Raw genomic sequence first — 27,362 nt, 5'->3', positions numbered from 1 at the left:
ATCTTATCATATGCCATATTGCTTTAAATCACTGTTAACACATTTTGTTGTAACAATAAACCCCTATTTAGCTTTTATATGCACTGTATTTATGTGTGAATTATTTTATTTTAATATATTATATATTTGTTTTGTTATACTTTTTTTGTAGCCCAAGCACTGCTGAAACTGTCACTGCTTTAATCAGTAGAGCTAGTTACACAACTAAGTTGTGCGATAAGTGTTGCTAATTAGATCAGTGGCGGTGTCTGCTTGGGACCAGCAGTGCTCTGTGGTTGGAGAGAGGTGCTTCTACTGTGTGTTTAACACTTTTGCGGGGTTAAACACATAGTGCAGGGTAGATAGTCTTTTCTTTAACTAATTAGAGCAATTTTTTTACTATTGTGGCCCTTTAATTTTAATATTTTTGTATACCAATGTTATACTGTGTAAATATTTCTGAAATATAACACAACCCCCCCCCCCCAAAAAAAAAAACAACACATTATAATGAAATACCTGGAAACGTTTTGTTTTCATTGCTTGTGTGATTATTAGTAGGAGTTAGAATAACGCTTATGAGATATTCGCCTGCAAGTTCACATTCAGTGCTAGGGGGAGCTGTTACTTTTATGCTCTTCCATCTGACATGAAATATTATTTCAATTAAAATTGTGTAAAATCACCATCTGTTTGCTCTGTAGCAGCATTTTCTCTCCCTGTTTCTCAGCCTATAATGTTTTAGAACAATCTGAAACATGATGATCTTGATATCTATGGGACCATGCAGTTCATTGTAATTATCTGTGACTATAACGTTTAGTCCTCATACTGAAATTAAAGCAATAGAAAGTTATGATCATTGCAGCCTATCTTCTGTACATAAATAAAGTGTGTGGCTGCATTTCAGTTTTGATTTTTTTTGTAATATATATATGTAACCAATCGGGCTTCTAGCGAAAATTCTCGCATTTCAGGAGCATATGTACATATGCATCACACACCCAGCACATCCCTGTTCAAGCAATGCGTGATTACAAGAATGTGGTTGGTTTGTACAATGTAAACAAGCTCATCACTATCAAGAGAGATACCTCGCGTTTGCATTGCATGGAAGCTTTGAGCTCACGAGAGTGCGCTTCCATAGGCTCGAATGGGAGCCTCGTTCTGATGCAGATAGACACAGCAGAGAAGGGGGTAAGTCACGCAGCGTTGGGCAGCAAAGTTTAAATATATATGAATATAAATATATACATATATATTTATGTTTATATACTGTATATCAACAGTTAAAACACATGGAATATGGATAATGCACCCTGCACAATCAATAGTACTCCTCTTAAAATCTGTGCCATAATATGTCTTAAAGGGCCATAATTATGAAAAAAGTATATGATCTAATGTGTTAATTTGTTTTAACACTAGTGACTGCCATCTGGCCTAGTTTCCATTGAGGTGGTAAAGTTTGGAAATGTGATAAAACCATTAAAGTCTACAGAGATTTTTTATGTTACCACCAGTATCCACACTTTACCACCTCAATGGAAACTAGGCTTTTATGGCATCTACTTATCAAGTCGTCGACTTTCTTGCATTTGACAGCACCAATACGCTCTCCTAAGATTGCCTAACATTGCGTCCGCGGACCTGAATATGTTCTCCAAACTTACCAAAAAAACTGTCAAAAAGCTGTGCACCAAGTACGGGGTGATCCTATTGACTGATCCAATCAGCCAGGATTGAGCTTGCATTCTATTGGCTGATTGGAATTCTATCAGCCAATCGGAATTCAAGGGACGCCATCTTGGATGACGTCATTTAAAGGAACCGTCATTCAGTCGTCGGATGTCGTTGGAAGAGGATGCTCCGCGTTGGATGTCTTGAAGATGGACCCGCTCCGCGCCGGATGGATGAAGATAGAAGATGCCGCCTGGATGAAGACTTCTGCCCGTCTGGAGGACCTCTTCTGCCCAGCTTGGATGAAGACTTCTGCCCGTCTGGAGGACCACTTTGCCCGGCTTAGTTGAGAACTTCGGCCGCTTTGGGTGAAGACGTCTCAAGGTAGGGTGATCTTCAAGGGGTTAGTGTTAGGTTTTATTAAGGGGGGATTGGGTGGGTTTTAGAGTAGGTTTGGGTGTGTGGGTGGTGGGTTTTAATGTTGGGGGGTATTGTACTTTTTTTTCAGGTAAAAGAGCTGATGGGCAATGCCCTGCAAAAGGCCCTTTTAAGGGCTATTCGTAATTTAGTATAGGGTAGGGATTTTTATTATTTTGGGGGGCTTTTTTATTTTATTAGGGGGATTAAATTAGGTGTAATTAGTTTAAAAAATCTTGTAATTATTTTATTATTTTCTGTAATTTAGTGTTTTTTTCTGTACTTTAGATAATTGTTTTTAATTGTATTCAGTTTACTTAATTTATTTAATTATAGTGAAGTGTTAGGTGTAATTGTAACTTAGGTTAGGTTTTATTTTACAGGTAAATTTGTCTTTATTTTAACTAGGTAGTTATTAAATAGTTAATAACTATTGTACCTAGTTAAAATAAATACAAAGTTGCCTGTAAAATAAAAATAATTCCTAAAATAGCTACAATGTAACTATTACTTATATTGTAGCTATCTTAGGGTTTATTTTATAGGTAAGTATTTAGTTTTAAATAGGAATAATTTATTTCTATTTATTTAAATTATATTTAATTTATGGGGTGTTAGGGTTAGACTTAGGTTTAGGGGTTATTAAATTTAATATAGTGGCGGCGGTGTAGGGGGTAGCGGATTAGGGGTTAATAAGTATAATGTAGGTGGCGGTGGGCTCCAGGAGCGGCGGTTTAGGGGTTGATAAGTTTATTTTGTTGCAGCGGGGTCTGGGAGTGGCGGTTTAGGGGTTAATAAGTTTATTTAGTTGCGGCGGGGTCGGGGAGCGGCGGGATAGGGGTTAATATGTTATATTTAGGTGGCGGCAGTGTTGGGGCGGCAGATTAGGGGTTAATAAGTATAATCTAGGTGGCGGAGGTGTAGGGGGGCAGATTAGGGGTGTTTAGACTCGGGGTACATGTTAGGGTGTTAGGTGTAATCATTACCATAGGAATCAATGGGATATCAGGCAGCAGCGAACATAAGCTCTCGCTGCTTTCCGTCTCCCATTGATTCCTATGGCATCCGCCGTCTCCAGGGCGGCAGATTGAAAACCAGGTACGCTGGGCCGGAATAGTGCCGAGCATACCTGGTAGGAATTTGATAACTTTCAAAAGTAGTCAGATTGGGAGCCACAGTGTACTACCCTCAAGAAATTTTCTTTAAAAAAAAAAAGAGGCTCTCCCTGCAAGTTGACTCCTCTGAGTATAGTTTAGTATAGTATGGCAATCCTGTATGTATAATTTACTTATAACTTCATATCTTAAGACAATTATCAACTTTTTACAAGTAATATTAAACCAGAAAACGTTCTGGATTGCACTTATTAATAAAGGCCCAGATTACAAGTTTCATGCTAATTATATCTAGGGACACAATAAGCTATCGCTGGACCGCTATAACATTAGCGTGCAACTTAAAGGGACATTAAACCCAAACATTTTATTTCATGATTTAGAAAGAGCATACCTATGTAAACAACTTTCAAATTTACTTATATTATCAATTTTGCTTCATTTTCTTGGACTCCTTTCTTAAAGAAGCAGCAATGCACTACTGAGAACTAGCTGAACAGATCGGTTAGCCAATCACAAGAGGCAAATATGTGCAGCCACCAATCAGGAGCTAGCTCCCAGCTCCTGAGCATATCTAGATATGCTTTTCAACACTGAATACCAAGAGAACTAAGCACATTTGGTAAAATAATTATATTTGAAAGTTGTTTAAATTTGTGTGCTCTGTCTGAACAATGAAATATTTTTTGGGGGTTTCATGTCCCTTTAATACAAGTCAATGGTAAATTCCATTATCCAGAGAAGGGTTAGCGCGGCCTATACTTAAAAAGGATATCGCAACCGTGCTAAATTTCGCTGTTACAAGTTGAAATTTATAGTTTGCAATCAAGCAAAAGTCAAAACTGCGCTAAAATATTTAGTGCGACCTGAAATAAAGTGTAGGGGGTTACAAAAAAGTTTCACAAAACGTATGTATTTAGGAAGATAAGTCTTATCATTTCAGCATTGAGCATAAATTATCATCTCTGTATAATTCTCATAACTGGTAATGTGCTTACAACTAATTTTGTGTGTGCAATGAAACAGAAGGGCTTGTATTTATCTTGTGGAGTTTATATCTGAGCATAGCCTATAATCATGTGAATATACAAACTTAAAGGGACAGTCAACACCAGAATTTTTGTTGTTTAAAAAGGTTGATAATCCCTTTATTACCCATTCCCCAGTTTTGCATAAAAAACAAACGCCTAGATTTAGAGTTTGGCGTTAGCCGTCAAAATCAGCGTTAGAGGCTCCTAACACTGGTTTTGGGCTACCGCTGGTATTTAGAGTTGTGTAGGTAAGGGTCTAACGCTCACTTTCCAGCCGCGACTTTTCCATACCGCAGATCCCCCTACGCCATTTGCGTATCCTATCTTTTCAATGGGATATTTCTAACGCTGGTATTTAGAGTCTTGGCTGAAGTGAGCGTTAGAAATCTAACGACAAAACTCCAGCCGCAGAAAAAAGTCAGTAGTTAAGAGCTTTCTGGGCTAACGCCGGTTCATAAAGCTCTTAACTACTGTGCTCTAAAGCAGTGGTTCTCAACCAAAGTGACCTCAAGGCCCGGTAAATTTTAGCTAGACGTATCCAGGGCCCAGTAGTTTATATATATATATATATAAATAGTGAGCAGCAGGGGTGGGCTGATCAGCCAGGCAAATAGGACCTGGGCCGAGGGACCAGCAAGTAGGGGGGCCCACAAATGGTATCTCCATGGAATCCTGGTGCATTCCTTAAGCTGGAGTTTTCAGTTGCCCTATGAGTAACTAAGCAAATAAGTGTGGGTTTAGTGGAGGCCCTGGCAGGGGTCTGTAGTTGTGAGGGCCATGGAGTGTGGGGTCTGGCCCTGGAGGTTGGGTGCCCTTTCTCTGGCCCTTAATGTTGGGGGTCCTGGCTCTGGAGGTTGAGGGGCCTGTTGGGGGCAGGGCAGGGAGGCTACCAGGTTCATTTGCATAAAATGTAATACATGTTGGTCAGTGTGAGACAGTGTTCCTGGGGCCTTGATTGGTCTCAGTCTGCCCCTGGTGTGCAGTGGGGTAATAGTGTGCAGTGGGGACATGACAGGTCAGGGCCCACCAGCAGGGCTATCACGGCCCGGCACTGGGCCACGGCCCGGCTGTTGAGAAACCAGGCTCTAAAGTACACTAACACCCATAAACTACCTATGTACCCCTAAAACGAGGTCCCCCCACATCGCCACTCTAATAAAAAATTTTAACCCCTAATCTGCCGACCGCACACCACCGCCACCTACGTTATCCATATGAACCCCTAATCTACTGCCCCTAACACCGCCGACCCCTATATTATATTTATTAACCCCTAATCTGCCCCCCCCAACGTCGCCTCCACCTACCTACAATTATTAACTCCTAATCTGCCGACCGCACACCGCCACCTACGTTATCCCTATGAACCCCTAATCTGCTGCCCCTAACACCGCTGACCCCTATATTATATTTATTAACCCCTAATCTGCCCCCCCAACGTCGCCTCCACCTACCTACAATTATTAACCCCTAATCTGCCGACCGGATCTCACCGCTACTATAATAAATGTATTAACCCCTAATCCGCCTCACTCCCGCCTCAATAACCCTATAATAAATATTATTAACCCCTAATCTTCCCTCCCTAACATCGCCGACACCTAACTTCAAGTATTAACCCCTAATCTGCCGACCGGACCTCACCGCTACTCTAATAAATTTATTAACCCCTAAAGCTAAGTCTAACCTTAACCCTAACACCCCCCTAAATTAAATATAATTTTAATCTAATGAAATAAATTAACTCTTATTAAATAAATTATTCCTATTTAAAGCTAAATACTTACCTGTAAAATAAACCCTAATATAGCTACAATATAACTAATAATTATATTGTAGCTATTTTAGGATTAATATTTATTTTACAGGCAACTTTGTAATTATTTTAACCAGGTACAAATAAATCCTAACCTAAGTTACAATTAAACCTTACACTACACTATCAATAAATAAATTTAATAAACTATCTACAATTAAACCTAACACTACACTATCAATAAATTAATTAAATACAAATACCTACAAATAAATTCAATTAAATAAACTAACTAAAGTACAAAAAATAAAAAAGAACTAAGTTACAAAAAATAAAAAAATATTTACAAACATTAGAAAAATATTACAACAATTTTAAACTAATTACACCTACTCTAAGCCCCCTAATAAAATAACAAAGCCCCCCAAAATAAAAAAATGCCCTACCCTATTCTAAATTAAAAAAGTTCAAAACTCTTTTACCTTACCAGCCCTTAAAAGGGCCTTTTGCGGGGCATACCCCAAAGAAAACTGCTCTTTTGCCTGTAAAAGAAAAATACAACCCCCCCCCCACAACATTAAAACCCACCACCCACATACCCCTAATCTAACCCAAACCCCCCTTAAAAAAACCTAACACTACCCCCCTGAAGATCATCCTACCTTGAGTCGTCTTCACTCAGCCGAGCCACCGATGGAACTGAAGAGGAGATCCGGAGCGGCAGAAGTGATCCTCCAAGCGGCGCTGAAGAAGTCTTCCATCCGGGCGATGTCATCTTCCAAGCGGCGCTGAAGAAGTCTTACATCCGGGCGATGTCATCTTCCAAGCGGGGTCTTCAATCTTCTTTCTTCCGGATCCATCTTGCAGACCTCCGACGCGGAACATCCTGCTGGCCCGACGGACTACCGAAGAATGAAGGCTCCTTTAAGGGACGTCATCCAAGATGGCGTCCCTCGAATTCCGATTGGCTGATAGGATTCTATCAGCCAATCGGAATTAAGGTAGGAAAATCAGATTCAAGTTCAATCCGATTGGGTGATCCAATCAGCCAATCAGATTGAGATCGCATTCTATTGGCTGCTCCGATCAGCCAATAGAATGCGAGCTCAATCTGATTGGCTGATTGGATCAGCCAATCGGATTGAACGTGAATCTGATTGGCTGATTCCATCAGCCAATCAGAATTTTCCTACCTTAATTACGATTGGCTGATAGAATCCTATCAGCCAATCGGAATTCGAGGGACGCCATCTTGGATGACATCATTTAAAGGAACCATCATTTTGCGAGTAGGCGTCGGTAGAAGAGGATGGATCTGCGTCGGCTGGAAGAAGATGGCTCCGGAAGAAAGAAGATTGAAGATGCCGCTTGATAGAAGACTTCATCCCGATGATGGACTTCTTCAGCGCCCGCTTGGATCAAGACTTCAGCCCGATGATGGACTTCTTCAGCCGCCGCTTAGATCAAGACTTCAGCCGGAGGATGGACGTCACTCTTCAGCCCCCGCTTGGGCTTTGATCAAGACTTCGGACCCTCTTCTGGACCGATCAGTGAACCCGGTGAGGTGAAGACAAGGTAGGGAGATCTTCAGAGGCTTAGTGTTAGGTTTATTTAAGGGGGGTTTGGGTTAGATTAGGGGTATGTGGGTGGTGGGTTGTAATGTTGGGGGGGTATTGTATGCTTTTTTCTTACAGGCAAAAGAGATGAATTCTTTGGGGCATGCTCCGCAAAGGGCCCTTTTAAGGGCTGGTAAGGTAAAAGAGCTTTTCTATTTTAATTTTAGAATAGGGTAGGGCATTTTTTTATTTTGGGGGGCTTTGTTATTTTATTAGGGAGCTCAAAGTAGGTGTAATTAGTTTAAAATTGTTGTAATATTTTTCAAATGTTTGTAAAAAATTTTTATTTTTTGTAACTTAGTTCTTTTTTATTTTTTGTACTTTAGTTAGTTTATTTCATTGTAGTTATTTGTAGATATTAGTGTTAGGTTTCATTGTACATAATTGTAGGTATTTTATTTAATTAATTTATTGATAGTGTAGTGTTAGGTTTAATTGTAACTTAGATTAGGATTTATTTTACAGGTAATTTTGTAATTATTTTAACTAGGTAGCTATTAAATAGTAAATAACTATTTAATAGCTATTGTACCTAGTTAAAATAAATACAAAGTTGCCTGTAAAATAAATATAAATCCTAAAATAGCTACAATATAATTATTATTTATATTGTAGCTATATTAGGGTTTATTTTACAGGTAAGTATTTAGTATAATTTATTTAATAAGAGTTAATTTATTTTGTTAGATTTAAATTATATTTAACTTAGGGGGGTGTTAGGGTTAAGGTTAGACTTAGCTTTATGGGTTAATAAATTTATTAGAGTAGCGGTGAGGTCCGGTCGGCAGATTAGGGGTTAATACTTGAAGTTAGGTGTCGGCGATGTTAGGGAGGGCAGATTAGGGGTTAATACAATTTATTATAGGGTTATTGAGGCGGGAGTGAGGCGGATTAGGGGTTAATAACTTTATTATAGTAGCGGTGAGGTCCGGTCAGCAGATTAGGGGTTAATAATTGTAGGTAGGTGGCGGCGACATTGGGGGCGGCAGATTAGGGGTTAATAAATATAATATAGGGTTCGGCGGTGTTAGGGGCAGCAGATTAGGGGTACATAGGGATAACGTAGGTTGCGGCGGTGTACGGAGCGGCAGATTAGGGGTTAAAAAATATATGCAGGGGTCAGCGATAGCGGGGGCGGCAGATTAGGGGTTAATAAGTGTAAGGCTAGGGGTGTTTAGACTCGGGGTACATGTTAGGGTGTTAGGTGCAGACGAAGGAAACAATGGGGCTGCGTTAGGAGCTGAACGCTGCTTTTTTGCAGGTGTTAGGTTTTTTTTCAGCTCAAACGGCCCCATTGTTTTCTATGGGGGAATCGTGCACGAGCACGTTTTTGAAGCTGGCCGCGTCCGTAAGCACCGCTGGTATTTAGAGTTGCAGTGGTGGTAAATATGCCTGTACGCTCCCTTTTTGGAGCCTAACGCAGCCCTTCTGTGAACTCTAAATACCAGCGGTATTTAAAAGGTGCGGGTGAAAAAAAGCCAGCGTTAAATATGCGGGTCGTTACCGACAAAACTCTAAATCTAGCCGAAAGTTCCTTTCATGTAATTGGCAAGAGTCCATGAGCTAGTGACGTATGGAATATACAATCCTACCAGGAGGGGCAAAGTTTCCCAAACACCAAAATGCCTTTAAATACAACCCTCACCATACCCACAATTCAGTTTTACAGACTTTGCCTCCTATGTAGGTGGTGAAGTAAGTTTGTGCTTGATTTCTATGATTTCTTCTGTGATAAGCACTTCTAAGCATTTTGAAGCCCAATTCCTCTCAGAGTACAGTGTTTGTCAGAGGGATGTGAAGGGAGTATCGCCTATTGATTTTATGGTTTTCCTCACGGGAAATCTTTTCAAAGGTTCTCTGTTATCGGTCATAGGGATTCATCTCCTACCTCCCTTTTCAGATCGACGATATACTCTTATATTCCATTACCTCTGCTGATACTTTTTCAGTACTGGTTTGGCTATCTGCTATATGTGGATGGGTGTCTTTCGGTAAGTATGTTTTTCTTATTTAAGACACTCTCAGCTATGGTTTGGCGCTTTATGTATTAATATAAAGTTTTAAATATATGTATTTTACATATATTTGCCATGAGTCAGGTCTATGTATATTTCCTTTTGCAGACTGTCAGTTTCAGTTTGGGAAGCATGTTTAGGAAGTTATTTGTCTTACTTGGGGTATAGTCCATTTTTCAAATTGACTGTTTTTTCTTTTAATTTTGCGGGCAAAATTAGGCTTGAAAGGGCGCAAAATGCTGTTATTTATTGCGTCATTCTTGGTGCGAGAATTTTTTTGGCGCTAAGATACGTCTTTGATGACACAAGTTCGTAATTTCCAAGCGTCTTAGTTGACGCCAGGTTTCCTTGCACAAGGTTGCGTCTGTTATGATGCGAGTTGCGTCATTTCCAGATTAGTTTATTTTTCACCCCACTTCTTATATGCCTCTTGCCTTCTATATGCTCAGGGGGCTGTTTGCATTTTTTCCCATACCTGAAACTGCCATATAAGTAGACATGTGCTTTTTGTTTCGTTCCGAATTTAAATTCGGACGAATTTGTCAAATTTGGAGATTCGTATCGATTCGAATTTCCGAATTACCGTAGCACCGAATTTAACGAATAAATCCAAATTAGTTCGGATCTATTCGTAACATTCGGATGGTCATGGACTAATCACAATTACACTAGTATTGTACTGTATATTTGGTTATATCACTCTGCTATGGGTTACACATAATATTACAGTACATAATACTAGTCTAATACACAGCACATCCCACCTAACACATACCGAACTTCCGAATTTACGAATCGAATCCGAACCGAATACATTCGAATACATCCGAATTTATTCGAATCCGAATGAATCCGAACGAATCCAAAACAAATGCATTCGAATGTATCCGAATTCCAATCACTCCGAAGACGAAATTCAAAAACATCCGAATCGATCCAAAACTAACCGAAACAAATTTTTTTGCCGCGCACAATTCTACATATAAGGAAATTGTAAATTTTGCTTTAATGTTGTTTTTCTTTTACATTTTGCAAGATTTCTCAATCTGATCCTGTCTCAGAAGCAACTGTTGGAACCCTGCTGCCTGATCACAGTTCTACCAAAGCTAAGTGTATCTGTTGTAAGTTAGCTGAGATTATATCTCCAGCTGTAGTATGTAACAGTTGTCATGATAAGCTTTTGCACGCAGAAAAGTTTCCATCAGTACTAGTACAGTTTCTGTTGTTCCTTCAACATATAATGTACATGATATCCCTGTTGATATGAAAAATTATATTGCTGATGCGATACAGAAGGCTTTGTCTGCTATTCCGCCTTCTAATAAACGTAAAAGGTCTTTTAAAACTTCTCATAAAATTGATTAAATTTCTAATGACTGACAACATACTGAAATATCCTCCTCTGATGAGGATCTCTCTGATTCAGAAGATCCTACCTCAAACATTGACACTGACAAATCTACTTATCTTTTCAAGATTGAGTATATTTGTTACTTGTTAAAAGAAGTTTTGGTTACTTGGGATATTGAGGGGTCTAGTCCTCTTGATATCATAACTAGTAAACGTTTAAATTCTGTTTATAAACCTCCTGTGGTTACTCCTGAGGTTTTTCCAGTTCCTGGTGCTATTTCTGACATGATTGATAAGGAATGGATTAAGCCTGGTACTTCTTTCATTCCTTCTTCTAGGTTAGATTAGAGTTTTGGGAAAAAGCCCCCAAAGTTGATGGGGCTATTTCTACTCTTGCCAAACGTACTACTATTCCTATGGAAGACAGTACTTCTTTTAAAGGTCCTTTAGATAGGAAACTTGAATCTTATCTAAGGAAAGCTTATTTAATATTCTGGCTATCTTCTCAGACCTGCCATTGCTATGGCTGATGTTGGGGCTGCATCAACCTTTTGGATGGATAGCTTAGCGCAACAGGAAACTGAACCTGATTTGTCTAGCATTGTTTGTTTGCTTCAACACGATAATCATTTTATCTGTGATGCTATTTTTGTTATCATCAAAATTGATGTTAAATATAGATTTAACACATAAGTGTTTAGCTATTTTAGCTACAAGAGCTTTATGGCTCAAATCTTGAAATGCTGACATGGTATCAAAGTCTAGATTACTATCTCTTTCATTCCAACAATTTATTTGGTTCTCAGTTGGATTCAATTATTTCTACTATCACTGGGGGGAAGGTGTTTTTTTGCCTCAGGATAAAAGATCTAAGGATAAATCTAAAGCTTCTATTCGTTTTCGTTCTTTTCGACAGAGCAAGGAACAGAAACCAATCCTTCCCCTAAAGACTCTGGTTTCAATTGGAAACTTTCTTCAAGTTGGAATAAATCCAAGCCTTTTAAGAAACCAAAGTCAGCCCCCAAGTCTGCATGAAGGTGCGGCCCTCAATCCAGTTCAGCTGGTGGGGGGCAGATTGAAATTATTCCAAGATATTTGGGCAGATTCTGCTCAAAATCAGTGGATTCAGAGTATTGTCTCTCAAGGGTATCGGATAGGTTTCAGAGTAAGACCTCCTGTGAGAAGATTCTTTCTCTCTCACGTTCCAGCAAATCCGGTGAAGGCTCAGGCTTTTCTGAAATGTGTTTCAGATCTAGAGCTTTCAGGGGTAATAATACCAGTTCCGTTTCAGGAAAAGGGTCTGGGGTTTTATTCAAATGTATTCATTGTCCCAAAGAAAGAAAATTCATTCAAGCCAGTTCTGGATCTGAAGTTTTTTAATCGTTTTGTAAGAGTCCCAACTTTCAAGATGGTGACTATGAGGACTATTTTGCCTTTTGTTCAGCAAGGTCATTATATGTCCACGATAGACTTACAGGATGCATATCTTCACATTCTGATTCATCCAGACCACTATCGGTTTCTGAGATTCTCTTTTCAAGACAAGCATTACCAATTTGTCGCTCTTTCATTTGGCCTAGCAACAGCTCCAAGGATCTTTTTGAAGGTTCTTGGTGCCCTTCTATCTGTAATCAGAGAACAGGGTATTGCGGTGTTTCCTTATTTGGACGATATCTTGGTACTAGCTCAGTCTTTACATTTAGCCAAATCTCACACAAATCAACTAGTGTTGTTTCTTCAAAGACATGGTTGGAGGATCAATTTACCAAAGAGTTTCTTGATTCCTCAGACAAGGGTCACTTTTTTAGGTTTCCAGATAGATTCAGTGTCCATGACTCTGTTCTTAACAGACAAGAGACGAATGAAATTGATTTCAGCTTGTCGAAAACTTCAGTCTCAATCATTCCCTTCAGTGGCTATGTGCATGGAAGTTTTAGGTCTCACGACTGCAGCATCGGACGTGAACCCCTTTGCTCATTTTCAAATGAGACCTCTACAGCTTTGTATGCTGAATCAATGGTACAGGGATAATACTCAGATATCACAATTGATATACTTAAAGCCCAACATTCAACTCTCTCTGACTTGGTGGTTAGACCATCATCGTTTAATTCAGGGGGCCTCTTTTTTTCATCCTACCTTGACTGTGAACAAATCAGATGCAAGTCTTTCAGGTTGAGGAGCTGTCTGGGGTTCTCTGACAGCACAAGGGGTTTGGAAACCTCAAGAGGCAAGGTTACCAATCAATATTTTAGAACTCCGTGCTATTTTCAGGGCTCTTCAGGTTTGGCATCTGTTAAAGAGAGAACCATTCATTTGTTTTCAGACGGACAATATCACAACTGTGGCATATGTCAATCATCAGGGTGGGACTCGCAGTCCCCTAGCTATGAAATAAGTATCTGGGATACTTTCTTGGGCAGAATCCAGCTCTTGTCTAATTTCTGCGGAGCATATCCCAGGTGTAGACAATTGGGAAGCAGATTATCTCAGCTGACAGACCGGAGGAGTGGTCTCTCCATCCAGATGTATTTTGTCAGATTGTACAGATGTGGGGTCTTCCAGAAATAGATCTAATAGCTTCTCTTCTAAACAAGAAACTTCCCAGGTACCTGTCCAGGTCCAGGGATTCTCAGGCGGAGATGGTGGATGCTTTAGCAGTTCCTTGGTTTTACCAACCTGCTTATATCTTTCTGCCTCTTTTTCCAAGAGTGATCTCCAAGATCATTATGGAACAATCGTATGTGTTTCTGATAGCACCAGCGTGGCCTCACAGGTTTTGGTATGCGGATCTTGTTTGGATGTCCAGTTGCCAGCCTTGGCCACTTCTTCTAAGACCAGACCTTCTGTCTCAAGGGCCATTTTTCCATCAGGATCTCAAATCATTAAATTTAAAGCTATAGGAATTGAACGCTTAGTGCTTAGTCATAGAAGTTTTTCTGACTCAGTGATTAATACTATGCTACAGGCTCGTAAGTCTGTTTCAAGAAAGATTTATTATCGAGCTTGGAAGACCTATATTTTATGGTGTTCTTCTTATAAATTCTCCTGGCATTCTTTTAGAATTCCTAGAATTTTACAGTTTCTTCAGGATGGTTTGGATAAAGGTTTCTCTGCAAGTACTTTGAAGGGACAAATCTCTGATCTTTCTGTTTTATTTCATAGAAAGATTGCTAAGCTTACTGATATTCACTGTTTTGTTCGGGCTTTGGTTCATATCAAGCCTGTTATTAAATCAATCTCTCCTCCTTGGAGTCTTAATTTGGTTTTAAAGACTTTGCAGGCTCCTCCTTTTGAGCCTATGAATTCTTTGGATATTAAACTACTTTCTTGGAAAGTGTTGTTTCATTTGGCTATCTCTCCAGCTAGAAGAGTTTCCGAATTACCTGCTCTCTCTTGTGAATCTCCTTTTCTGATTTTCCATCAGGATAAGGCTGTTTTGCGGACTTAGTTTAAATTTCTTCCTAAGGTTGAGAATTTTAACAACATTAGTAGGGAAATTGTTGTTCCTTCTTGTGTCCTAATCCCAAGAATGCTCTTGAAAGATCTTTTGCATTCTTTGGATGTTCTAAGAGTTTTGAAATATTATGTTGAAGCTACTAAAGATTTCAGGAAGACTTCTAGTCTCTTTGTTGTCTTCTCTGGTTTTAGGAAAGGTCAGAAAGCTTCTGCCATTTCTTTGGCATCTTGGTTAAAGCTTTTGATTCATAAAGCTTATTTGGAGGAGGGACAGTCCCCACCTCAGAGGATCACAGCTCATTCTACTAGATCAGTCTCCACTTCTTGGGCTTTTAAGAATGAAGCTTTAGTTAATCAGATTTGCAAAGCAGCAACTTGGTCTTCTTTGCATACATTTACTAAATTTTACCATTTTTATGTATTTGCTTCTTCTGAAGCAGTCTTTGTAGAAAAGTTCTTCAGGCAGATGTTTCAGTTTGATTCTTCTGCTAATGTTTTAAGTTTTTTTCTTTCAATTTATGAGAAAAACTTATTTTTTGTGGATTTAATTATTTCAGCTGAATATGGCTGTTTTTATTTTATCCCTCCCTTTCTAGTGACTCTTCTGTGGACTTTCACATCTTGGGTATTTCTATCCCATACATCACTAGCTCATGGACTCTTGCCAATTACATGAAAGAAAACATAATTTATGTAAGAACTTACCTGATAAATGTATTTCTTTCAAATTGGCAAGAGTCCATGAGACCCACCCTTTTTCTGGTGGTTATGATTTTTTGTACTAAAGCACAATTATATTTCCAGTTCCTCTTTTTTATGCCTTTTTACTCCTTTTTCTATCCCCCCCACTACTTGGCTATTCGTTAAACTGAATTGTGGGTGTGGTGAGGGGTGTATTTATAGGCATTTTGAGGTTTGGGAAACTAGCTCATGGACTCTTGCCAATATGAAAGAAATCAGGTAAGTTCTTACATAAATTATGTTTTTTTTATCTCTGTGATTATCTTGTATCTATGCCTCTGCAAACTCCCCCCTTATTTCAGTTCTTTTGACAGACTTGCATTTTAGCCAATCAGTGCTTACTCCTAGATAACTTCATGTGCATAAGCTCAATGTTATCTATATGACACACATGAACTAACACCCTCTAGTGGTGAAAAACTGTGAAATTGCATTCACATAAGAGGCGGCCTTCAAGGTCTAAGAGATTAGCAAATGAGCCTCCTAGGTTTAGCTTTCAAATAAGAATACCAAGAGAACAAAGCAAAATTGGTGATACAAGTAAATTGGAAAGTTGTTTAAAATGACATTCCCTATTTAAACCAATAAAGTTTTTTTTGGACTTGACTGTCCCTTTTAGACAATCTTTGCAATATACTCTCTCATGCAGATAAGTTGCCAAGGAACACAATTTTATAATCTTTTACCTCAAATATATTGAACTCAGAAGAGGTTTAAAGGGACATTTAAACCCAAATGTTTTCTTTCATGATTCAGATAGAGAATACAACTTTCCAATTTACTTCTATTATCTAATTTGCTTCATTCTCTTGATATCCTTCATTTAAGGAGCAGCAATGCACTACTGGGAGCTGGCTGAACAGTGGTTGAGCCAATAACATCTGGCACATATGTGCAGCCCCCAATCAGCAGCTCCTGAGTCTACCTAGGTATCCTTTTCGACAAAGGATATCAAGAGAACAAAAAAACATAAATTATGCTTACCTGATAATTTCATTTCCATCTGTGGGAGGAGAGTCCACTACTTAATTTATTACTTTTGGGAATTAAGAACCTGGCCACCAGAAGGAGGCAAAGACACCCCAGCCAAAGGCTTAAATACCTTCCCCACTCCCCTCATCCCCCAGTTATTCTGCCAAGGGAACAAGGAACAGTAGGAGAAATATCAGGGTATAGATGGTGCCAGAAAATTAATAATAAATTTAGGTCTGCCCACCGGAGAAATGGGCGGAAGCAGTGGACTCTCCTCCCACAGATATAAATTAAATTATCAGTTAAGCATAATTTATGTTTTCCATCTTAATGGGAGGAGAGTCCACTGCTTCATTCATTACTTGTGGGAACAAATACCCAAGCTCTAGAGGTCACTGAATGAAAAAAATGGGAGGGAAAAGGAGACGGACCCTAACTGAGGCCACCACAGCCTGCAAAACCTTTCTCCCAAAAGCTGCTTCCGCAGAAGCAAAAACATCAAACTTGTAGAACTTTGCAAAAGTATGTAAGGAAGACCAAGTAGCCACCTTACAAATCTGCTCCAGAGAAGCTTCGTTCTTAAAGTCCCAAGAAGAGACCACCGCCCTAGTAGAGTGAGCCGTAATCCTCTGAGGAGGTGCATGTCTCTCTGTCTCATAGGTCAAATGGATAATGCTTCTCAACCAAAAAGACAGTGAAGTGGAAGAGGCCCTCTGCCCCCTGCGCTTCCCTGAATACACCACAAATAAAGACAAAGTCTATCTGAAGTTCTTTGTGGCCTGAAGATAAAACTTCAATGCTCGAACCACATCCAAGTTATGAAGTAACCTTTCCTGAGATGAAGAAGGGTTAGGACACAAGGAAGGAACTACTATTTCCTGATTAATGTTATGATTCGGCACAACCTTGGGGAGAAACCCCAATCCAGTGTAAAGAACAGCCTTATCAGTGTAAAAAAACAAGTAAGGTGGCTAACACTGCAGAGCTGCTAATTCAGAGATTCTGCAAGCCGATGCGATAGCAAGTAGGAATAGAATCTTCCAGGAAAGAATCTTAATGTCAAGAGAATGCATAGGCTCAAACGTAGTCCTCTGAAAAATCTTAAGAACCAAGTTTAAGCTCCAAGGAGGAGTCGAATTTCTAAAGACAGGTCTGATCCAAACCAGAGCCTGAACAAAGGACTGAACATCAGGAAGCTCCGCAAGCTTCTTGTGTAACAGCACCAATAAAGCTGAAATCTGTCCCTTTAAGGAACTGGCGGCAAGACCCTTATCCAGTCCATCCTGGAGAAAAGCCAGAATCCTGGATAAAGGCAAAATGAAAGAGAAAAGCGAACAGGGAATAGAGCACTCGCAAAAAATGGCATAGGTGGCTATACAGTGTAGGTAAATGTAATTAAAACTTAACATTTATTGGATGAATAAAACTAAAAACTACTATACTAGTAGTGAGTAATACTTAGATTAAAAGAAATACACACATAAAGGGTGGCTGTCTATCCACAAAATACCCCATAAATACAATAATTATAAGACCAGGTAAATAAGTGTTGAGAGTTTGGGCAGAGACATACCAAACACGGTTCGCGGATTGCACGAAATCTGTCTAAAAAAAGAGGATTGACCTCAAACGATACTTATACTATCTAGTGCAATGCTGGACCAGTATGAGTCTGTCCAAATCAAATATCCATGGTACAATACATTGTAGGAAAAGAGGGGGGTGTAGATAGCATGAATACACAACGTGTTAGTACTGTAGAAAAAAAACACCTAATTATGTAGAAAGTTAGGGCAGAGATTTCTTAAATATAGGTTTGTGTATTTACACTGAAACCATCAGTAGCAAGAGGATTAACCTCAAATAAACTATTGAGTGTAATACCAGACCAGGATTAATCTGCCCAAATCAAATAGCCATAATGGAGTGAAATGTCTATAAAAGTGTAGACAGCATATGTACACTAGTGGGTAGTGCAGCCGTAACGGCGCCATTACGGCTGCACTACCCACTAGTGTACATATGCTAGTGCTGCAGAATCTGTTGGCGCTCTACAAATAACCGATTATAATAAATTACACAAATCTATATTTAAGAAATCTCAGTTACCTCTAGAAGTTGAAAGAGCTCATAGGTTAGGGACTAAAAGATTGCTTCCGGATGGCCCTACTAAAAATCTGGTGAAATTTCTAAAATTCCAGGATAAAATTGAATTATTAAGATTATTTAAGAAAAATGGTTCTTGTATGTTGGGAAATCACAAAATATTATTGTTTCAAGATTTTTCGTTTGAAACGTCTGCCAAGAGGAAGTTGATGGCTCCCCTCTGTACCCAGTTAATAAAGCAGGGCATGAATGCACGGATGATTTATCCCGCAAAAATGTTGTTAGAAGATAAGGGAAAGAGGTATACATTTGTTAACCCTAAAGAGGTAAAATAGTTTTTAGGTACTAATGCAGCCCGGTAGGGGTTTTGCCATGTGGGCTGATATAAGGTTACTATATATTATCTCATTTTGTTATGGGGCATAATGTTTGCTTTGCAGTTAATTTTTAATGGCTGGTTTTGTGGTTTTTTTTTTTCCTTCTTCCCTCTCTCTTCTCCCTTTTGCTCCCCTTACCCCACTCAGTGTAATTTAGATGCGCTCATAGGACGATGAATGATTTGAAATTTGCGTCCTGGAATGTTGGAGGAATTTCTTCCCCAGCTAAACGTAAACTCATTTTGAAACATTTGGCTAAGGACAAACCAGATATTGCTTTTTTTGCAGGAGACGCATTTAAATGAAGTGGAAACGGCAAAAGTTAAGTCTAAATGGGTCGGGCAAGTTATTGGGGCCCCATCTTTTAATAGGAAATGCGGAGTGGTAATACTACTTAATAAAGATTTAAAATACTCTATTATCAATGTGCAAATTGATCCTGAAGCCCGGTTCATAATTTTAAAGATTTTTGTTAATGATGTTAAGTATATTCTTTGCAATCTTTATGGCCCTTATATAGTATCTCATGGATTCTGGAAAAAAATTGAAAATATATTGTTTCCGCTGATCAATGAAAACATCATAGTGGGCGGAGATTTCAATTTAACTCCCTGTCCTATAATGGATAGACTCTCGGGCAAAAATCAATAGAGGTGCACGTCTCTTTAAAAAAATGTGCTATAAACTTAAATTATGTGATGTTTGGAGACACAGGAATCCAGATTCTCAGAGGTTTACCTGTGAATCTAAATCTTTTAAAACTTTTTCTAAAATTGATTTATTTTTAATTTCCGAATCTTTATCCATTCAAAAAGTATGTGTAGATATTAGTGACATTTTGATTTCAGACCACGCGGTTATATCACTTAGTTTTGTATCTCCAAATATTAATAAGAATAAGGATGCTAGATTCTTTTTTCCAAGATATCTTTTTAACAATGTCAAATTTTCTATATGGTTAAAACAAAGCTGGAAATATTTCTGTAGTTTTAATATTAACTACTTCAATAAAATTGAAATCTTCAGGGAAACCGCAAAGGCGGTGCTGCGTGGTGAAATTAAGGCTTATATGTACAAATTAAATAAAAAAGGGCGCGCAGCTGAAATATACTAATTAGGTAAAAAATGCATATAGAAAATATTTATATCAGCAAACAGTTAGAAACTGGAAAGATTACTCTGAAGCCAGAAAAGTTCGGGATATATTCCTTAAACAAAAATCCCTGGAACAAGAATCAAAGATTAGTCTACATTTCAGGGGCTTTCAGGGCTGTTCCTCTAAACATCTAGCCCGCCTCACAAAAATTAGAAAGAAAAAGAACTATATACAAGTAGGTAATTCTAGAGTTTTTGAAACAAATGAGATTAGCAAGGGGTTCTTTGATTTCTACCAATTACTTTACACTGACATAACTAGTGATGGTGAGTGCCAGGATCATTTCTGGTGAGATCTGCAAATTCCACAGATTTTGGAGGAGGATTCTCCCTTTTTAAATGCACCCATTTCTGACGAAGAAATATGTGTAGCTATAGACAGGCTTAAACTTAATAAAGCGGCAGGACCGGATGGCCTGCCGGGAGAATGTTATAAGATCTTGGTGCAGGAATTGAAATTAACCTTGAGTAAATTGTTTAATTTTTATTTCTGCTCCAAGGACTTTATCTCTCCATACTTTTCTGTAGCTAACATTTCTTTAATATTAAAAAAAGGAAAGAACCCAGAAGACCCTGCGTCCTACAGACCAATTTCTCCATTAAACACAGACTATAAATTATTATCTTCAATAGTTGCTAAGAGGTTGGCTATTCTGCTTGAGAAAATTATTCACGTAGACCAGGTAGGTTTCATGTTATCAAGGAACTCCACTAGACATATTCGTAGTGTAGTTACATTTCTTGATTATTATTGGAATCTGTGTGGGGTGAATAAGGCTAGTAATGAGAATTTACAAGATATAGAAATTTTAACGCTTGATGCTGAAAAGGCTTTTGATTCTATATCTTAGAATCATTTATTCTTTGCTCTGGCCAAATTTGGATTTCATAATCAATTTATTCATTTTATCCAGAAACTGTACAGATCTCCAATATATTTTTTATTGATTAATAATACACTTTCAGATAAGATTATATTGTAAAGAGACACGCCTCAAGGTTGTCCCCTGTCACCTCTATTATTTAATATTGCGCTAGAACCCTTAGCGATTAAATTAAGGGAGAAGATGGAAGGTATAGTTCTGGGCACACAAACACTCAAACTATTACCTTACGCAGATGAACTTTTACTTTTTTTAAAGGAGACTAGGCAGTCTATTCCCCTAATAATGAGATATTTGAAAGAGTTTAGTGCATTTTCTGGCTATAGGGTACATTTTCAAAAGAGTGAACTTCTTTGGGTTAAAAAACCAGTTAGTAGCCTCCAAGAAATTCCGTTCAGGACAGTTGACTGTATTAAATATCTGGGCATTTTTCTCCACATAGATCCTAAAAAATTGTATAGTTTGAATTTTATTCCCCTATTGGAAAAAATCCAAGCAGATTTAGAAACTTGGACGTCCTTTACACTTTCCTTGAAGGCACGGGTTAATCTATTTAAAACTATTATTTTTCCTAGATTGCTTTACACCCTCCAAAATCTACCAATTTTTATCCCTATTAAAGATATAAAGAATTTATGTTCTTGCATCTCCAGATTTATTTGGGGTAATAAAAAAGCGCGTATATCTCTTGACAAACTGATGTTAAAAAAGGAACTGGCAGGTTTATCCCTCCCCAATATTAAGCTCTATAACTGGGCAGCTATGATCAAGATAACAATAGACTGGATTTTAGAGTCTAACGTAGTCTCCTCTTTTGATCTCGAAAGTTTCTATTGTAAACCGTTCATGTTAAAGGCAATTCTTCATTGCTCCCCCAAAACACTCCTGTCTAATATTAATTGTCTTATTACTATTAAAAATATAGTATTAGCCTGGAGGAAATGTTGTGCCTTGTTGGGGATAGATCCAAATTTTTCCAAGTTCATGCCTATTGGCGGGAATCCACAATTTTTACCAGGAATCTATAACAAGGCCTTCCAATCTTGGAAGGATAAAAAGCTTTGCTTTTTAGCTCAGATCATGACAGATAATGGACAAGTTGTCTCCTTTCAAGAATTAATCTCTCAATTTGTCATTTCTAATAAGACTTTTTTTCGCGTATTTGCAATTACGTCACTATATAGACGCACTGGATTGTACCTTTCCTATATCTCCCGTGTGGTCTGAAATTGAACTATGTTGCTCAAAATTTAAATTGGGTGATGCCTCTATTTCCTTAATATACAATATTATGATGTCCAAACAGGGTGCCCTTGCTATTGGGAACATTATTAATAAATGGACATATATTTTCCCAGAGTTGGATGAAAATAAAATTGTTTCTAGTTTTTTAGCTCTCAACCAATGTATCGTCCGTACTTCTTGGAAAGAGTCTCATATGAAGATATTTAACCATTTTTATATCTCTCCTTACAGGTTGAATAAAATGTTTCCTTCTACAACCCCAAAATGCCTGCGGTGTAGTCTACCAAAGGCAGATTTTTGTCACATGGTTTGGTATTGCCCAAAAATCTTGCAATTGTTGCAAAAAATAGGGTTTTGGGTTTCCAACCTTTACAATTTGGAGATTCAATTTTCACTAGAAAACATTTTTTTTCTTATTTAATCAATCTGAGAATCTTGGTTTGCATCAGAACGTGGTCAATACGATTATATTATTAGTAAGACATTTGATTTTTAAAAATTGGAAAGCACATTTTGTGCCAAAATTCTCAGTATTGTTTAAGGAAATTCAGCTTCAGATTATTTTTGAACCATTTCAGTTAAAAACAGTCTCCGATAAGAAAATAAAATTACTTTTGAATGGCTGGCTTCCAATAATTAAGTCCTATTCAAGTAATCTGCAAAAACAGATTTTGCGTCCCTTTTTGAATTCTAATGCCTTTATGGAATTATTTTTGCATAACTTTTTTTCTAGCTGATTGGGTATCTCTCTATAGAGAAGTGTAAGATATAAGTGATGGTAGGGTGAGCGGAGGGATGGAGTGCCAATTCCCCCCCCTCCCTCTTCCCCCTTTCCTCCCCCCCTTTTTTTTTTTCCTTTTCTTTTTTTCTTTCTTCTTTATGTGTGTAGATGAGGTCATTTTAGGTTGATGATAAAAATCTTTATTAATGAGGATATAATATAACTATTTACAAACGCAAATGGTGGATTTGTTTTTTTTTCTTTTTATATTATTGTTATATGTGTATCCAAAGAAGCTGTATTTGGTGACTTTTCGAAGGATATGATTTAATGAGCTGGTGCTCTTACTGTGTATAAACTTTATTTAGTATGTTGTCTATGGCACCCTGCAAGGTGACCTACCAATGTTTTTTGTATACACCTTAAATTGCATTCGCTGTTGAACCTTAAATAAAAAAAAAATATATATATAAAAAAAAAAAAAAAAGTTGAGTCTGGACGCCATGAGGTCTATCTCCGGCTACCCCCATCTGTTGTAGATTTCCGCAAACACCTTGGGATAGATAGACCATTCCCCCGGATGAAACGATTTTCTGCTGAGAAAATCCACTTCCCAGTTGTCCATACCCGGAATGTGAATCGTTGAGAGCGAACAGTTGTGGGGTTCTGCCCATTCCAGAATCCAAGATACTTCCTGAACGCTAGGGAGCTCCTCGTTACCCCCTGATGGTTTATGTAATCAGGACGACCCCAGGTGGGGCCACGCCCTCAGAGAGTTGAATATTGCGCGAAGTTCCAGAATATTTATTGGTAGAGTCGACTCCTCTCGAGTCCACCTGCCCTGTGCCCTTCTGACACCCCAAACAGCACCCCATCCTGATAGACTTGCGTCCTTGGTCAAAATCTTCCAAGATGGATGGTCTCCAGAAGGATGCCCCCTGGGACAGCTGTCCCAGACGGATCCACCAAGAGAGGGATTCCCTCACTCGGCAGTCCAGAGAGATCTGCTGGGATTGATCTCAATGATAGCCGTTCCATTGTCTCAACATGCATAACTGAAGAGGTCTGAGATGGAACCTAGTGAATGGAATGACATCTATGCCGTATACCATGAGCCCAATCACCTCCATACACCTGCCCACAGATGTCCTTGAGGAGGTTTGAAGGGCAAGACAGTTGGACGCAATCTCGGAACTTCTCTGATCTGTCAAGAATATCTTCATGGATATGGAGTCTATTATCGTACCCAGGAATTCCACCCTGTTGCTGGGGACCAGAGAACTATTTCCTTTGTTTATCTTCCATCCATCGGATCAAAGGAGAAGAAGAAGAGCCCTCAAGTGATCTTCCGCAAGACTGCAGGACGGAGCATGGGCCAGGATATTGTCCAGATAAGGAACCACTGCAATACCTCTGGCTTTCGCAACCGCAAGCAGCTCTCCCAGAACCTTCATAAAGATTCTTGGGGCAGATGCCAGACCGAATGGTAGGGCCACAAACTGGTAGTGTTGGTCCAGACATGCGAATCTTAGGAACTTGAAGTAATCCTTGTAGATTGGCACGTGAAGGTAAGCATCCTTCAAATCTATTGTCGTCATAAATTATCATAAATTGAACTTGGGCAGAATCGATCTAATTTTGAACGATGGGACTGACAGAAACTTGTTTAGGCACTTTAGGTCCAGAATTGGGCAAAACGTACCCTCCTTCTTTGGGACCACAAAAAGGTTTGAATAATACCCCAGTCCTCTTTCTGCTAGAGGGACTGGGGTGATATCTCCGAGAGAGGAGAGATTCCTCATGCAACCTAGGAAGGCATATGTCTTCTCTGGTCTTGAAGATAGGTTTGACAGGAGGAATCTGCCTCTGGGCAGATGAGTCTTGAGTCCTATCCAGTAGCCCTGGGCTATGACCTCCAGAGCCCAAGGGTCCTGAACATCTCTTATCCAAGCCTCCATGAAAAGAGATAGTCTGCCCCAACGCGATCCATAGACGGATCGGGGGCCACCCCTTCATGCTGATTTTGTATTGGTGGGCTTCTTACTCTGCTTGGACTTGTTCCAAGAGTGGGTTGGTTTCCAAGATCCCTTGGACTGCTCAGTTTTCGCGGCAGGCTGCTGGCATTGAGACTTGTCTGAACAAAAGGGACAAGAAGTAGACCCCTTAGGTTTATTCTTCTTATCCTGCGGTAGGAAAGCCCCCTTGCCCCCTGTGACTGTGGATATGATGGAATCCAGACCTGGACCAAAGAGAACCTTCCCCTGAAATGGCAGGGAAAGTAATCTAGATTTGGAAGTTATGTCTGCAGACCACGACTTTAACCACAGAGCCCTACGGGCTAGAACAGAAAAACCTAATGTCTTGGCATCCAGGCGAATAATCTGCATATTTGCATCGCAGATGAATGAATGAGCTACCCTTAAGGCCTTCATTCATTCTTGTATCTCTTTGAGTGGAGTCTCCACCTCGACCATAGCTGACAGAGCGTCACACCAATAGGTAGCAGCTCCAGCCACCGCAGCAACTGCTGCTGCAGGTTGAAAAACGAACCATGTGAGTTGGAAAATCTTCCTTAGCATGGACTTTTTTACCCATGGGCTAATTGAACAAAGAGCTATCTTTGATCGGGATAGTCGTTCACTTAGCTAGCATGGAAATAGCACCATCCACCTTTGGAATGGTCTCCCACAGCTCAAGCTGAGAGTCCAGAATGGGGAACAGCTTTTTAAAAGAAGTAGAGGGGGGAAATGATGAGCCAAGTTTCTCCCATTCATTCTTAATAATATTAGCCGTTTTAATAGGAACCAGGAAGGTCTGTGGTACCACCCTGTCCTCGTAAACCCTATCTAGTTTAGGGATTGAAGGTTCTTCCGGCAATTTCGGCTTCTGAACCTCTAACCTAGCTAGCACTTCTTTCAGCAGGAAGTGCAAATGCTCCATCTTAAAATCTGGCTCCTCCGAAGACGGAGGCCTAGATGTCCCTGATTCCGACCCAGAAAGAGCTTCCTCCTAAGAGTCAGAGTCGCCTTCCTCAGCGCATAATCTGTCAGAGACATCGAGCGGAGTCGATGACCCCTGGGATGGATAGCTATGTTTCAACTTTAACTGCTCAGCAAAATCTGGCGGCCAAAGGTCCCCTCCCACGGGAGGATTAGGATCGGCTTGGGGAACCCTCAGGGATGGACGGCTCACTTGTACTAAATACCTTATTCTTTTTAGATATTGCAATCTTATCAAAGCATGTGGAAGAGAGTTAAGCAGGCGTATCAACCTGGACCTCCTCACAATAGAGTAGAAATCCAAGAAGTATGGCAGCAATCAGTGGTTTAACAAATGGTTTTTATTTGGAGCACAGCAAATAAAGCAGCGACGTTTCGGGAGCTTCCTCCCTTTGTCAAGCATAAAACATTGTGGTAACAAACCTCTTAATATACCCACATCCACTAGGTGGCAGCAAAGAGTAATTTCCTCCTATATAGGATACATTTTAACTAATTCATGTACTAGGCACATTACAAAGAGTTTAACCACATCAATATATTACAAAGATACACTATACAAATTAAAAAGTATATATATTAAATTGTTTCAGAATACACAATCACAATTGATACATTATTTAACTATATATACACATGGTGCAAGAATCATTCCTTATAAACTAAGGTGCATAATTATTGGAGATGCAAAAATTACATTGCAAAAACAGTTACAAAAATAAATTTAGCAAAGAACATCTGTACAGAGAACAGATCCAAATTTATTTATTCTATAGGAACACTGACAGGTCCCAATCCTTATTAAGCCCTATAGGTTGGAGGGTATTTAATTCAAAGATCCAAAATCTCTCTCTTTGATGGAGCAACAGCTCCCTATTACCTCCTCTCCTGGGAATAGGGACATAATCAATCACTTGAAATCGTAATTGGTTAATGGCATGTCCAGCTGAATTAAAGTGACAAGCAACAGGGGACTTTTCATTCTTTATTCTAATGGAGCTCTTATGTTCCACAATTCTATCCCTAATGGGCCTAGTGGTCTCGCCCACATAGCTCCGCCCACAGGGACACTTGATTAGATAGATAACGAATTTTGAGTGACAGGTGTAGAAGTTCTTAATTTGATATTTTTTGCCTGAGCTGGGATGATAAAAGGTAGATCCCTTAATCATATTACCACAACAAGAACATCCCAGGCATGGAAAACAACCCCTATTCCTGTCAGTCAAAAATCTCTGACCATCCCCACTCCTAGAGCTACCAATGTCAGCCCTAATCAATTTTTGTTGAAGATTATGGCCTCTCTTAAGTGCAGGCATTGGGTTCTCCATAAACTCAGAAATATTAGGATAACATTTGGACAATAAAGGCCAATGTTTCCTAATAATATTATTAATCCTATTGCTTTGACAGTTGTATTCTGATACAAAAACCATTCTTTTGGATTCACCCCTTCTTTTTTTCTTTGTTTTTAGGGGGTATATGGTTTTTTGATTCAGTAGACAACAATGAAGCCCTAGGAATAAGAGAAACAGATTGAGCCTCTTTCTCCAACAATGTTTTGGGGTAACCACGCTCTAAGAAGCGATTCGTCATTTCCCCTAGCCTCAAATCAAACAGCTTTTGATCAGTAACAATCCTACGAACCCTTAATAATTGGCTCCTGGGTAGAGCTTTTAACAAGGAAAGGGGATGAGCACTATCAAAGTGCAAGATACTGTTACGGTCAGTGGGTTTTCTAAAT

This window comes from Bombina bombina, chromosome 10 (assembly GCF_027579735.1).
Source record: "Bombina bombina isolate aBomBom1 chromosome 10, aBomBom1.pri, whole genome shotgun sequence".
Taxonomy (NCBI): domain Eukaryota; kingdom Metazoa; phylum Chordata; class Amphibia; order Anura; family Bombinatoridae; genus Bombina; species Bombina bombina.
Note: the sequence above shows the minus strand (reverse complement) of the source record.